At 35.4% G+C, this 13,212-nt stretch overlaps 1 long non-coding RNA gene across 2 annotated transcripts in view; it reads right to left on the reverse strand.

Annotated features, from left to right (window-relative positions):
* The window catches only part of LOC109489818, a 68,638-nt gene that overhangs the window by 33,095 nt on the left and 22,331 nt on the right, over nucleotides 1–13,212 (reverse strand). The window contains exons 1-2 of one of the 2 annotated variants that reach the window (XR_002142951.2): nucleotides 11,773–11,828; nucleotides 6,662–6,745 (exon numbers count right to left, since the gene is read on the reverse strand). This is a non-coding gene — a long non-coding RNA (uncharacterized LOC109489818). Of the gene's footprint in view, nucleotides 1–6,661; nucleotides 6,746–11,772; nucleotides 11,829–13,212 lie in introns of those variants that run through there. The other variant, XR_002142952.2, reaches the window with a different exon arrangement.

Here is a 13,212-nt window from a genome sequence, read left to right on the forward strand (position 1 = left end):
TAGATTTAGTTACGGAGGAAACATATATAGTGTTCAGATTTCCCTTCCTATACCACGGAGAGCCCACACATAAAGTATGATCTTATATCCTAATTCCTGTATCATAACATGGTTCTACTTCAATGTGGCAAAATCTGCATTTCTGTAACATGTTTTTTATATACTTTAGTGGTAACGTCTGAGATTAATCAACTACTATCAGCCTCAGGAAGTGTCATATCTATTATATGAGAATTCTCCACTTATTCCCACATGGCAGCAGCAACAATAACAAAAAGAACAGTAGACCCAGAGTCATGACAATTATTCAGATTTATAAGGGGGGTAGAGAGGTAGAAAGGGATGAGCAAAGAACTGCCCAATTAACCACTGGCTTCTATACAGAATTCCTCCTCGATCTCCCCCTGCTAGGCGGATGACAACAAGAAGGAGAGTGAAGGGGTGGGCAGTCAGGAAGTCACGGTCAGCATGGATGAGATCCTGGCACCATGGCTTTGGGAATCAATGTTCCTTCTAAATTCTTCATCAAATGAGGAATAAGAGAGCTAAAAGAATAAGATGAGGCTGTTCTTAATCAAGACAGAGGACAGAGGGGATTCTATATGGCCCAGCACTGAAATAAAAGGACAGTGGGTGAAGCACTGGTTCTCAAACTTGAGTGTGCAATCAACATCTCCACGAGGGCTTTTTCTGACACAGTAGGTCTGGAACGGGATCTGAGGATTTACATTTCCAAGTGGTATTGATCCTGAGAGTCCACGGATCACACTTTGATGACCACTTGGGTGAGATACACAAAAAGATGAAGAAAAGGGAGGGGCGTATGATAGGCGAAATGATAAAATGGCCCCCATTATTTTTGTGGCCCTCTCCTTGAGTACAGGTGGAATCTACACATGTGACAGAGTATCACTCTGATGATTAATAATAGTTAACTCTGAATAATCAAAAGAGAGACTGTCTTGGGTAGGTTTTACCTAATTGCGTAAGCCTTTAAAGAAAAGTGAAGAGTCAGAGACACATGTTCCAGCTGGCCTGGAAAAAAAATCTGTATTGTGAACTGCCTATGGGGGCCACATGTCCCCTATATTTAACTGGACAAATATTTATTAACTGACTAGTATCTGTAAGACTCTAGTGGGCTCTGCTGTGAATATTTTTGAGAATCACAATTCTGTTCCTCAACGGGCTCAGTGTCTAATAATATTAGAACACAAATAATTTTTCTTCAAGGCAGATGATAATAAAAGTCCTAAGAGAGACATAAGCAAAGTATTAGAGCAGTTTAAAGGAAGAACAGGTCACATCTGGCTGGGAATAGAAATATTTACTAAAGAAAGAGGTATGGGAGAGAGTACTAAAAAATAAGGAAGATTACCATAAACAGAGAGATTGGAAAAAGAAAAGCAAAGAGGTTGGATAAAATGGGAGGATATATGCAAGGAGATAGGCCAAATCAACAAAAGCTTAGAGGTATAAAACATACAGGGCGTATTTGCATAATTGCAGGTGGTCTACTAGGGGTGCAGTGTAAGTACCAGCAAGGCAGAAGGGGAAGATGAGGCTAGAAAAGTAAGTTATAACGACTTCTCAATGTTAAAAAGGATCAGTAATTGGAAGAGTTAAAATGGGAATCAGTGATGGGGGCCGTCTATAGAAGTTAGTGGGACTAGAATTAACTGGTGACACAGTAAGTTGATGATTTACCAACCTTAAAATTCCTTTTTTTCTGCTAACAGTTTCAAAATTGTTCCAGAGCATTATATTACCTTAATTTTAAATATAAATGTGTTTTTGGGGATATTAAGAGTAGAATGGATATGAGGCACAGAATTGGATTACACTTAGAAAGATAACGTTCATGGCAAATTGGAAATCTCTCACATATTTCTCTAGCTGTTTATAGGTACTACAAACAGCTTATCCTAACTTTCACTACTTACTCTTCATGCTAGCTGGGTATCTATATCCCAGTACCTTATCCTTTGCCAATTTAGTCTTCATTTAGAGGGATTTTATCTCCTTGGCTTTTCCTTTCTAAGGACAGAAAATCTCATTCTGCTTTTCTGAACTAGTCATTAGAAATGTAGCTATCCTTATGAGTCTGCAGAATTCCTTTTCTTTTTGATGTTGGTCAGATGTGTCCCTTTCCCCAATCCTAGGAGGTATCACATGGAAGAAAAGAGATAACACACTTTCTCTATGTTGATAACACCCCCTTCCTGTAACATACAGAAATTTTCTTACCTTATTTTTAATTTTAAAAAGAGTATTTGAAAGGCCTTGTTTGGATTACAAACATTAAAAATATTTTTTCTTTAAGTAAGAATTACTTCCATACTCCTTCTAAATTACATATAATTTATCTGACATAAAGTGCTTAGTATTTAAATAATAGTAGTAGTTGACCCCACTCAGCAACACACAGAAAATTTGGATCTCTTAAAACGTGGTTCAATTGGAAAGTTTAATGTGAAACAATCAACTTTCATTTTAAGGGATATACCTTGGAGTACACCAGTGCTCCCCCTGAGGAAGAAAAAAATAGACAAACAGAAAATGAGATGCTTAAAACATCTATTTAAATGCATCAATGACCTGCTGAAACAGTGAGAAAGAAGGGAGGCCAAGATTCTAAAGATTCTTGAGAAGAAGCAACCATGGAAAGAAAAGCTGAGAATCTGTAGCTGCTCTTTCCCTGGGGAAATTCGGCAATGCTGGATCCTAGAATCTGAGAATTGGCTAATAGGGAGATACAAAATTAGAGATTTGTGGGGCTAGTACTCAAGTGAAAAGGATTGCTGAGAGTTTAGCTGAGCTACTCTACAATATTGCTGCTTCAGCACACACTTTGTTTAGCCAAGTGGCCTGCAGGGGTTTCAAACTGACACTAGCCCCTTGTGTAAGTGCACAACCTAGATAACAGCCCTTGGAGTCACAAGCAAATTGTGATCAATAATCTCCCCTGCCTCCTGAGGCCTTCTTTGTGTACCCCATGCAGCTTATAAAAACCTCATTCTTTTTGGTTTGAATTGACCAATCTTAGTTTGGGAACCCCAAAGCACTCTGCCCACAGACTCTAATAAAGACATGTGCCTAGGTCCTGATTCTTTCTTTGCCTGCACTTTGCCTTCACCTCTTGGTGTTGCCTCTTGATTTACCATGTACTTTCCCCAGGAACTGTGAATAATAAACTTCTCTATTTCTATTTCAACTTCTCTTATGGTCTTTTGTTGAACCATGGCCCACCATCTAGTACTCTGTGCTCCACTTAACAAATGTTAATTTAACAGAGTCATAAGAGAGACAGATGAAGCACTAGATTTGGCACATGGTCTTTTCTCCAAGATATTTGTTGAATACTGAAGTTGAATGAGGTGGGAAAATAAGAACCTAAAAACAAAGACCACAAAATTCAGATCTGAGTTTCTGACTGAGGAGAAAAAAAGTAACAAAAGTAAGGATTAGACAGAAGGAGAGGCTCCAGTGAATACATCAGGCCTCCAACTGAAAGCTCAAGAGAGCTGTACCCTGGAGAGGTAAATGGAGCCCTATCTCTTGTGAACAAAGCTTAGTTCTCAATTGGATTTTGGTGATCAGTCTTCACTCCTGCCTAGTAGAGGAAAAGGTCAAACTGGAAAAAGATTACATGACCTGGAGCCTCTCTGATTTTTTAATACCCAATGTCCAGAATTAATAAAAAAAATACTTAGCATGCCAAGAAAAGGATCATATAAACAAAACTCAAGAGATTAAAAAGACTTCTATATGACTTGGTGATTGTACTTTACAGACAACAACTTTGGAATGACTATGATTAACATGTTCAATGAAATACAGGAAGAGGACAAAATACATTAAAATACTGAAAAAGACAAGAATTGAAATTAAAAAACTCAACACACGGATTTAACAACAGGTTATACACAAGGGATTAAAAAGGTAAGTAAACCCAAAGACAGGTGATTGTGAAATAGCAATGCTAAAGAACAGTAAAAAATGAGTGGGATATACAAAAAAGAATATGAAATGCATGTGAAGCATAATGAAAAGTCTAACAAAAATGTAATTAGAGTCTTGTGAGGAGTGGAAAGAGAGAAAGAAACTGAAGAAATATTTGAGAAATAAAGATGACTATTCCAAAGATGAAAGACAACAAAATACAGATCAATAAGCTCTGTAAACCTCAAGAAGGATAAAATACAAAGAAGGATAAATATTCATAGCACACCAGAATAAAACTTCTAAAAAAAAAAAAAAGACAAAAAGAAAATCTTCAAAGCAGCCAGAGAAAACTTTTACTTGAAAAGGATCCACAGATTGGTTGGTAATTGTCAACAATAATAAAAGCCATAAAACAATGGTATGACATAACTAAGAGTACTGAAAAATCATAACTGCCAATCTAGAACTGTACTCCTCAAAGTCTTTCAAAATGACAGTGATATACTTTTCAGAAAAACAAAAACTGATGTTGAGTTAATTTGTTGCCAGTAGACCAAGAGAAGGAAAATTATCACAGATGAAAACACCAAATATAATAAAGTCATGAAGAGTTAGAGAAAAAGTAAACATTTAATTGAATACTGACTGCACAGAATAATGATGGTGATGTCATCTTATAGAGCTCAAACTACAAAAGAACTAAAATGCATGTAATAAAGAAGACAGAATGGAGGTAAATTGAATTAAGAACTTATTAGATCTTAGCATTATCTGGGAAGTGTTAAAAGCAATTATTTATATTAGCTTGTTATAAATCAAGAACATAAATTATCTCTAAGGTAGTCACTAAAGAAAAGTTAAAGAATGACTAACAAGTAACATGTGAAAACAAAATAATAAAAAGCATTAATACAACAGTAGGCAAGAAAGGAGGAAAAAAACCCATAATACAGTTGAGTCAAATAGAAAACAACAAAAGACAGATTTAAACCCAACAGTGTTAATAATTACAATAAATATAAGTGGGCTAAATATTCTAAGTAAGAGACTAAGACTGTCACACCGGAAAAAAACAATTCAACTATATTCCAACTCTGACACATTTTAAATATAAAGACACAGATTGAAACTAGAAGTATGAGAAAAGTTGCTTTAGTTATATTAGCATCAGATAAATAGACTTTAAAACAGAAAACATTATCAGAGATAAAGAGGAACTTTTCATAACAATAAAGGGATTAATCCCCAGGAAATATAAAAGTTCTAAATCTGTATATACTCAAAGACAGAGATTCAAAATATAGAAGGCAGAAATTAAGAGTACTAAAAAGAAAAAATGGTCCAAATTATAATCATAGCAGGGAGATTTTAATATGTTCATCTAAGTGGCTGATAGAGCAAGCAAGTCAAATCTTAGAAAGACTATAGAAAATCTGAACAACACAATTAGCAAAGTTGGTCTAATTTATGCAACAAGAAGAAAAGAATTCACATCCTTTTCCAATGTATATGAAATATATAACAAGCTCTACCATTTTTGGGTCACAAAAATGTCTCAACAAATTTTAAAAGACAAAATCATTTACAGTACCTTTTTGACCACAGTGGAATTAAGCTAGAAATTGATACTAAACCCAACTCCCTGCAAAACAACAACAAAAACAACAACACCACCACCACACTATAATCCATTAAACAGTTGTGAAAAGGAGCATTTTAAGAGGTGCAATCTCTTTAAAAAATGGATCAAACTCTTTATTTCAACATACTTGATATGTTTGTAAACTTATGGCATGAAAAATATGTATTAAAATAATTCATGGGAAAAAAAAGAAAATTGAAAAGAAATAGAAAATTGAAAAGAAATAGAAAATATTTTGACCCGAACTGTAAGGAAGAAATAATATATCAAAACTCATGGGATGCTACTAAAGCCTTACTTAGTGAAAAACTATGTCCCTAAAAGCACTAATGAAAATAGAAAAAAAAAAATCCTAAAAAGCANGGGATGCTACTAAAGCCTTACTTAGTGAAAAACTATGTCCCTAAAAGCACTAATGAAAATAGAAAAAAAAAATCCTAAAAAGCAATTTTTTTTTTAAAGATTTTATTTATTTATTTGACAGAGATAGAGACAGCCAGTGAGAGAGGGAATACAAGCAGGGGGAGTGGGAGAGGAAGAAGCAGGCTCATAGCAGAGGAGCCCGATGTGGGGCTCGATCCCATAATGCCGGGATCACGCCCTGAGCTGAAGGCAGACGCTTAACCGCTGTGCCACCCAGGCGCCCCCTAAAAAGCAATTTTTAAGCTTCTATCTCAAAAGCTAGAAAAAAAATCTTAAAAAGCAATTTTTTAAGCTTCTATCTCAAAAGCTAGGACTATAAGCCCTAAGAAAAAAATAACATACACAATTGCAGAAATCAACTAAAACTGATGAAAATCTATCAAGACCATCATTGAAAAAAAAAGCATACAAGAATTACATCAGGAACAAAAAAATGAACATCACTACAGATCTTACATAAAGAATATATCAAAGGACTAACTGAAACAAATTTATGTCATAAAATTTGGCGGTTTGGTTGAAATGAACAAATTCTTTAAAAATAGAACTTAGCAAAGATGACAAAAGAATAAATACAAATTCTGAATAATCATACACGTGAGCACACACGCACACATGTTAAAAAATTAAATATATTATTGAACACCTTACCCTGAAGAAAACTCCAAGCCCAAATGGCTTCATTGGTGAAGCCTTCCACAAATTGTAAGGAAGACGTATCACTAATAAATTATCCTAAAGAACAGAAAAAATCAGAATGAATCATGACTCTTTAATGAGATCAGAATAATCTTTTTTTTTTGGTATGCATTACAATTCAGGTAGCTGCTTATTTAGATACTTTATTTATTTTTTTGGTAATCACACAATAACATTTAATTGCAAATCAAGACATGGTATAATATAATGACCATGTATGTTCCCAAATAGGTTCTACTATTGAGAGAGTGGAAATAAGACCAGAATAATCTTGATACCAAAATCTAACAAGGACATTACAAGAAAATTACAATCTCTCTCTTAAAGATAGATGCAAAATTCCTAAACTGCATAATAGCTAGTCAAATCTAGCTATGTATAAAAATAATAATAGATTATGACTAAGTGGAGTTTTTTTTTTACAGGAACAAAAGGGTAATATATCATTTGAAAATAAGTTAATATAACTTACCTCACCAACACAGAAAAAACGAGAAAAAAATGGTATGGTCATTTCAATAGACACAGAAAAAGCATGTGATAATGTTGAGCAATACAAGGAAGTTCACTGTGTACCTAGAATGGAGAAAAGGTTTCTCTAATAATGAAGAAGGAAATAGGAACAAATGACAGTTTGAAACCCAGTTTTCAGATGGGGGAAGTTCCAGGCCCAGGGCACTGATTGGGCAATCCACGATAGGGATAGCAGGTGTAGTAATGGCTGTTTCCCCAACAGAAAAATACTCATTTACTAAATTCAACACTCATTTATGATATAAACTTTTAGCAACAAGGAATAAAGAGAATTGCATTAATCTGGTGAATGATCATTTACAAAAACAAAACAAAACAAAACTTACAGCAGGTGTAAAACTTAATAGTGAATTATTGAAAGCCTTCTCCCTGAGACTGAGACAAGCACATCCAATACTAGCATTTCTATTCAAAACTGTATCAGAGATCCTAGTTAGTACAATAAGGCAAGAAAAACTTAAAGACATTTGCAATACTGTATGTGACTAATAACTAGAATAAAATAAAAACTGAATTAAAAATAACAGGGCAACTGGTGGGAACTTAAACAATAATATTTAGAGAAATAAACACAAATGAAAAGAAGTAGTCAGGTTTCAGGGTGGGCTTGATCCAGTGGCTCAACAATGTTATCAAGGACACAGTTTCCTTCAGTTTCACCACTCTACCTTCAGCAGTGTCAACTTTACCCAAAGGCTGGCTCTCACTGTGGTCAAAAGATGGTTGTCAATAACTCTGTAGCTACCTTCTTTCTCAGTCAAAGACAGAGAGAGGAGATTAAAATTGAGATTGTTCAAGCATTTTAAGCAAGGGACCTGAGATTTACTCTGACTGGGCTGATTTGGGACACATACTCACCTCTTATCAAAACCTAGAGAGTGTACTGCATTGATGAATTTAGCTTGATCATATATACCCCATCCCTTGGATCTGGGGGTAAATTCAATGTCTCAGATCCATGTGGATCCTCAAAGAGAAATAACTTGTTGGGATGGGGGTAATGTAGAGGTGCCCAAACTTCCTCTGTTCACAGTGCCCTTAGTGCCCCAGTAATTTTTTCCTCATGTCAAAAAAATATCCAACAGGTCCTTTTTATTCCTTTTATTACGTAGTCAGGCCCAAACAACTTAACAATAGCAGTTCATGTAACACCCAGCTGTTGCAGTGTTTCTCTTGAAAATGTAAAGGATCTCACAGTGCTTCTGTGAGATCTCTGTGGCACCACGCCACAGAACACAGCAATGCAGTTTGGTAACTATGATAATAATGGCTGATGGAGAAGCAACCACACATAGCCACTGACTTTATAAGTCAACAATCATGATAAAAAAATCAACCACCAATTGTTTTGGCACAAAGGATAGAAACTTTCACACAGGAGAAACTAAGAAAGCATAGTTAGTGACACTACTTATCAACATCACATTTTGAATATCCATTACCTTTAATGAGACCACAAAATATGAGGACAGATGGAGCTTAGAGAAGAGGCAAAAAAGAGATGATAAAAACTCGTCCCCTCCTGCTCAACACTGAGCCAAGAGCTTTGAAAGATGATGAGAATTCCTGTGCTTGCCTTTGAAACTCCAAGTCCTGGTCGAGTATCTTTGTCTCTCTTCTACACTGGCTCCTATGCAATCTGAGCTCTGAACCAAAATAGTTAAACCACTTTGTAGATTTGTGATCAAATCAAAGAACAGGCTTAATGGCAAATAAGGATTTTTGGGTAGCAAAAATATAGAGACAAAAATAAGAGAATATTTAATAGCCTTTATTTTAAAGGCTATGGGTTTTAAAACTAAAATTAAAAACTTACCTATAGCTAACTAGCATAATTCTTATTTTGGTAGATCTTTCTTTCACTTGTGAATACAACATCTCAGGTCTCTAAAAACCTGCTCCAAGTGTTTTGGGAATTCCTGAGGACTGTCTCACATGAGCTCTTTAACAAATCTGGTTTATTTTCACCAAGAAGCTAGAAAAAATGAAGATAACGCATCATCGTGTAGAGTTCCAATCCATTTTTTCTCTGTGTCCCCTCCACTGATTATCACTACATCCTTGGGCACTGCTGTGTCCACTGGGTCTAGCCAGGCCTGTCAGGCCTATCAGGTACCACGACATTATATGTGCATGGCTGGACATTGCTGTCATCTTCTGAGGATACCATCTTATCTATAGTACATAGCTATATGGTTTTCCACTTGAAAAAGCAGAGATTTAGTCATAAGATTACAGAACAGTTCCCCTCCCCAGTACCTTACGACCACAACAACAGGGATCCAGTGTAAGTGGATTACAGTTGAGAGAGCTGCAAGACACAGACTCTATTTAAGAAGGAGCTTTTAGGGAAACCTAAAGATAATGGGAAGAAAAAGCACAACAAAATAGACAAACAAACCCACACATGAAAACAAACAAACAAACAAAAAAACCCTACAGGAAACTGAAGCCTCTGACACAGCTACAGCAAACAGTAAACACAGCCCAGTTCCCGGCTAGATTAACATAACACCTCACACTATAAACCTGATTGCCTCAGTTCCTATTCCCAGGCATATCATATCCAGCTTTTAGCAAAAAAATTACAAGTCATCCTAAAAGGCAAAAGTTTAAGACAGCCAATCTCACAAATGGTACATACATAGAAATATATCTGCCCTTGTCTAGTCCCTCTGCCCGAGGGCAGGGAGAAGCCTCATGACCAAATGACACAGTGTGCTCTGAAGTGGGTGAAGGCAAAAAAGATGTGGAGCCTCAGGCTTTAGAAATTCAGAAGTGAGTGAAATTCCACTTCTAGTGAAATAATTAAGGGTAGGGGCTCTGTAGTCATATTAGCTGGGTTTGAACACTGGCTCTGTTACATACCAGTGTCTACTTTGCTTAGCATTTGTACCCTTCCTATTCCTAATCTGTGCAATGGTGCTTTTTGTAACATTCACCTTAGAGGGTTGTTTTAACAGGTAAACAAATAATACAAATTGGTGTACTTACAAGTGGACCAAGCACATAATAAGCACTCAAAAACTAGCTATTCTTATTCACAAAGCTAAAAGTCATTCGGATACCTTAATTTCCACCATGTCTCCTGTTCTTTCACTATTACTAATGTTGTATTATTACCGTGAAGAAAGACTGTATTTTGATGCACGGTATAGGTAAATAACAAAGAGCTAGGGTACTAATTTTCTGGCTGTAAAGAAGAAATTGCGTTCATTCCATCCTAAATTCACCTATTTTTACAGCACATTAATACAAATGGTGTCCACTGCTTCATTTCTAAGAGGTTCTGATGCTTTCATTTCCTGGTGTTAAACTAAGGGTCACCATCAGCAGTAGGTACAGACTCAAACGACCAACAATTCTGCAACAGAAGAAAAACTCACTTCTTAGAACAGCATGACTCAAGAATGATCGCCTTTTAGAGTAAATGTGGCCTCATCCTGAGAAGACAATTTCTAATTTTAAGGAATCTAAGTGAAATATTTTACTTGACTATTACTATTATGAATTTGTGATTTAATTATATTACAACTTCTGTTTGCAAATAGAGGCTGTAATTTTAAGTTTTGTTTGTTCATTCTACATTTGACATTCAAGTGGTTCTTGTGACTATGGGCTTGGAGCAAGGGAAAATTACCTCCCATATGTCTTTTTTTCTACTAAAACCCCACACCACTAATGGTTTAGCATACTCTATCTCCCTTAAAAGACTCATTGGTTCCCAATTTGGTGCTTTACTTGACATCAGTTTTCTTGCTATGATGCTATATCCAATTCTCAATGACTATTCACAAAAGTAAAGTTTGGTTTGGGTTATTGTCACAGTCAAAAAATATTTATACTCTTGACTCAGCAATTCCTATGCATATACTCTCAAATAGACACGCACACACACACACATATTTGTTGTAACATTTTTGTAATGACAAAAAAAATTGGAAACAATCTACCTATTAGAAGAAAGACTAAATAATGAAATTTCCGTATGTTGGAATATTGTGCAACCATTAAAAAGAATTATATGGGTGTTATCTAGATTTAAAAGAATGATGTAAATATTTATGCACTGATATGCAAATATGTAAATATGCTGAAACTGGATTGATGAAAAACAAAGTTGCAGAAGAGTAGGATCTCAAAGTATGTAAAAAAAAAAAAGACAAACCCAAAAAACCACATTGGCATACACAAAGAGAATTTATGGAAGGATGCAGAAAACAATCTGCTAACATGCTTAATTTTAGGAAGTAGGGATGGGGAGGGGAGGAATAAAGGGGAATTTATTTTTCACTCTACGGTCTTTTTAGTTTGAATAACTACATTTTATAAAAATAAATGAAATGACTTCAAATATGTTTTAGGTATAAAAATAAATCTCAAGATAAAATTAATTTATGATCCCATTTTTTCTTTTTAAAAACTATATATTTTTCCATGTATTAATAAATGCAGGTATAAATTAATGTCTGGAACCATAGAAAAATATTTTAACTTGGAATTAAAATATTATTTGAAAAGGTATTTACTTGATAAAGAATGCTTAAGATTTTGTCCATATGCGGGGCGCCTGGGTGGCACAGCGGTTAAGCGTCTGCCTTCGGCTCAGGGCGTGATCCTGGTGTTATGGGTTCGAGCCCCACATCAGGCTCCTCTGCTATGAGCCTGCTTCTTCCTCTCCCACTCCCCCTGCTTGTGTTCCCTCTCTCGCTGGCTGTCTCTATCTCTGTCAAATAAATAAATAAAATCTTTAAAAAAAAAAAAAAAAAAAAAAAAAAAGATTTTGTCCATATGCTTGCTACTTGAAAATATCCAGTAAAATATCCAGTCATTTTTTCATGTCAAGATTATGATTTCCTGAGGTGCTAATATATGTATTAGTTCACATAATGTCTTTCTCAACAACTATAAGACACTGTACAGAAATACATGATTGACAAAACTGGTAAAAATGGCATCCAGTAAGTAATGGTTGCTATATTGCAATGGGTATTTAAAAAAAAAATCTTAAAAAATCATTAAGTATAGGGGCACCTTTGTGGCTCAGTCAGTTAAGTGTCTGACTTTTGGTTTTGGCTGAGGTCATCATCTCAGGATCATGAGATCGAGCCTTGAGTTGGGCTCTGCACTCAGCTGGGAGTCTGCTTGATTAGTTGTCTCCCTCTGCCCCCACCATTCGTTCTCTCTCAAATAAAATTTTAAAAAATTATTAAGTATAAAAGACATATTAAAGTGAAAATCATAAACTCAATGAATTATCACAAGGTGAACACCTTTTTTTACCATCACACAGGTCAAGAAATAGAACATTACTAGCACTCCAAAATACCCCTCCTGGTTTCTCTCCATTTATAAATCCTCCCTCCTCCAAAAAAATAATCAATGTTCTCATTTTTATCACCATAGTTTTATCTACTTTTGAACTTAATATAGATGGAATAGCAGTGATTAGTTTATTTTCATTGCTTGAATGAACATTTTACAATGGTATTTGTTTGTATGCTGGTATGAACATTCTTGTATATGTCTTCTAGTATCTGTGCACATACGTATGCATTTCCACCAAGGAATGGAATTACTGGTATGAACCTGTTCAGTTTTGGTAGGTAATACAAAACAGTTTTCTAAATTACCAGTACCAATTTATACCCCTCCCAGCAATATGAGTACCCATTGCTCCACATCCTCCCCGTAAAATACGGTCAGGCTTTTTTATTTTAGCCATTCTGCTGGATTTGAAATGCTATCTCTTTGTGGTTTTAATTTCCATTCCTCTGAAGAGTAATGATGTCACCTTTCAGTATCTTTATTGGCCATCTGGATATCCTCTTTTGTGAAGTGTCTGTTCAAGTCTCCTGCCCACTTTTCTTGTTATTTTTTTCTTATTGGCCTATAAGAGTTCTTCACATATTTTGGATATGAGCTCTTTGTTGGTTATACAATTGGCAAATACTGTCTTTGACTCTGTG

This window comes from Ailuropoda melanoleuca, chromosome 15, assembly GCF_002007445.2.
Source record: "Ailuropoda melanoleuca isolate Jingjing chromosome 15, ASM200744v2, whole genome shotgun sequence".
Taxonomy (NCBI): Eukaryota; Metazoa; Chordata; class Mammalia; order Carnivora; family Ursidae; genus Ailuropoda; species Ailuropoda melanoleuca.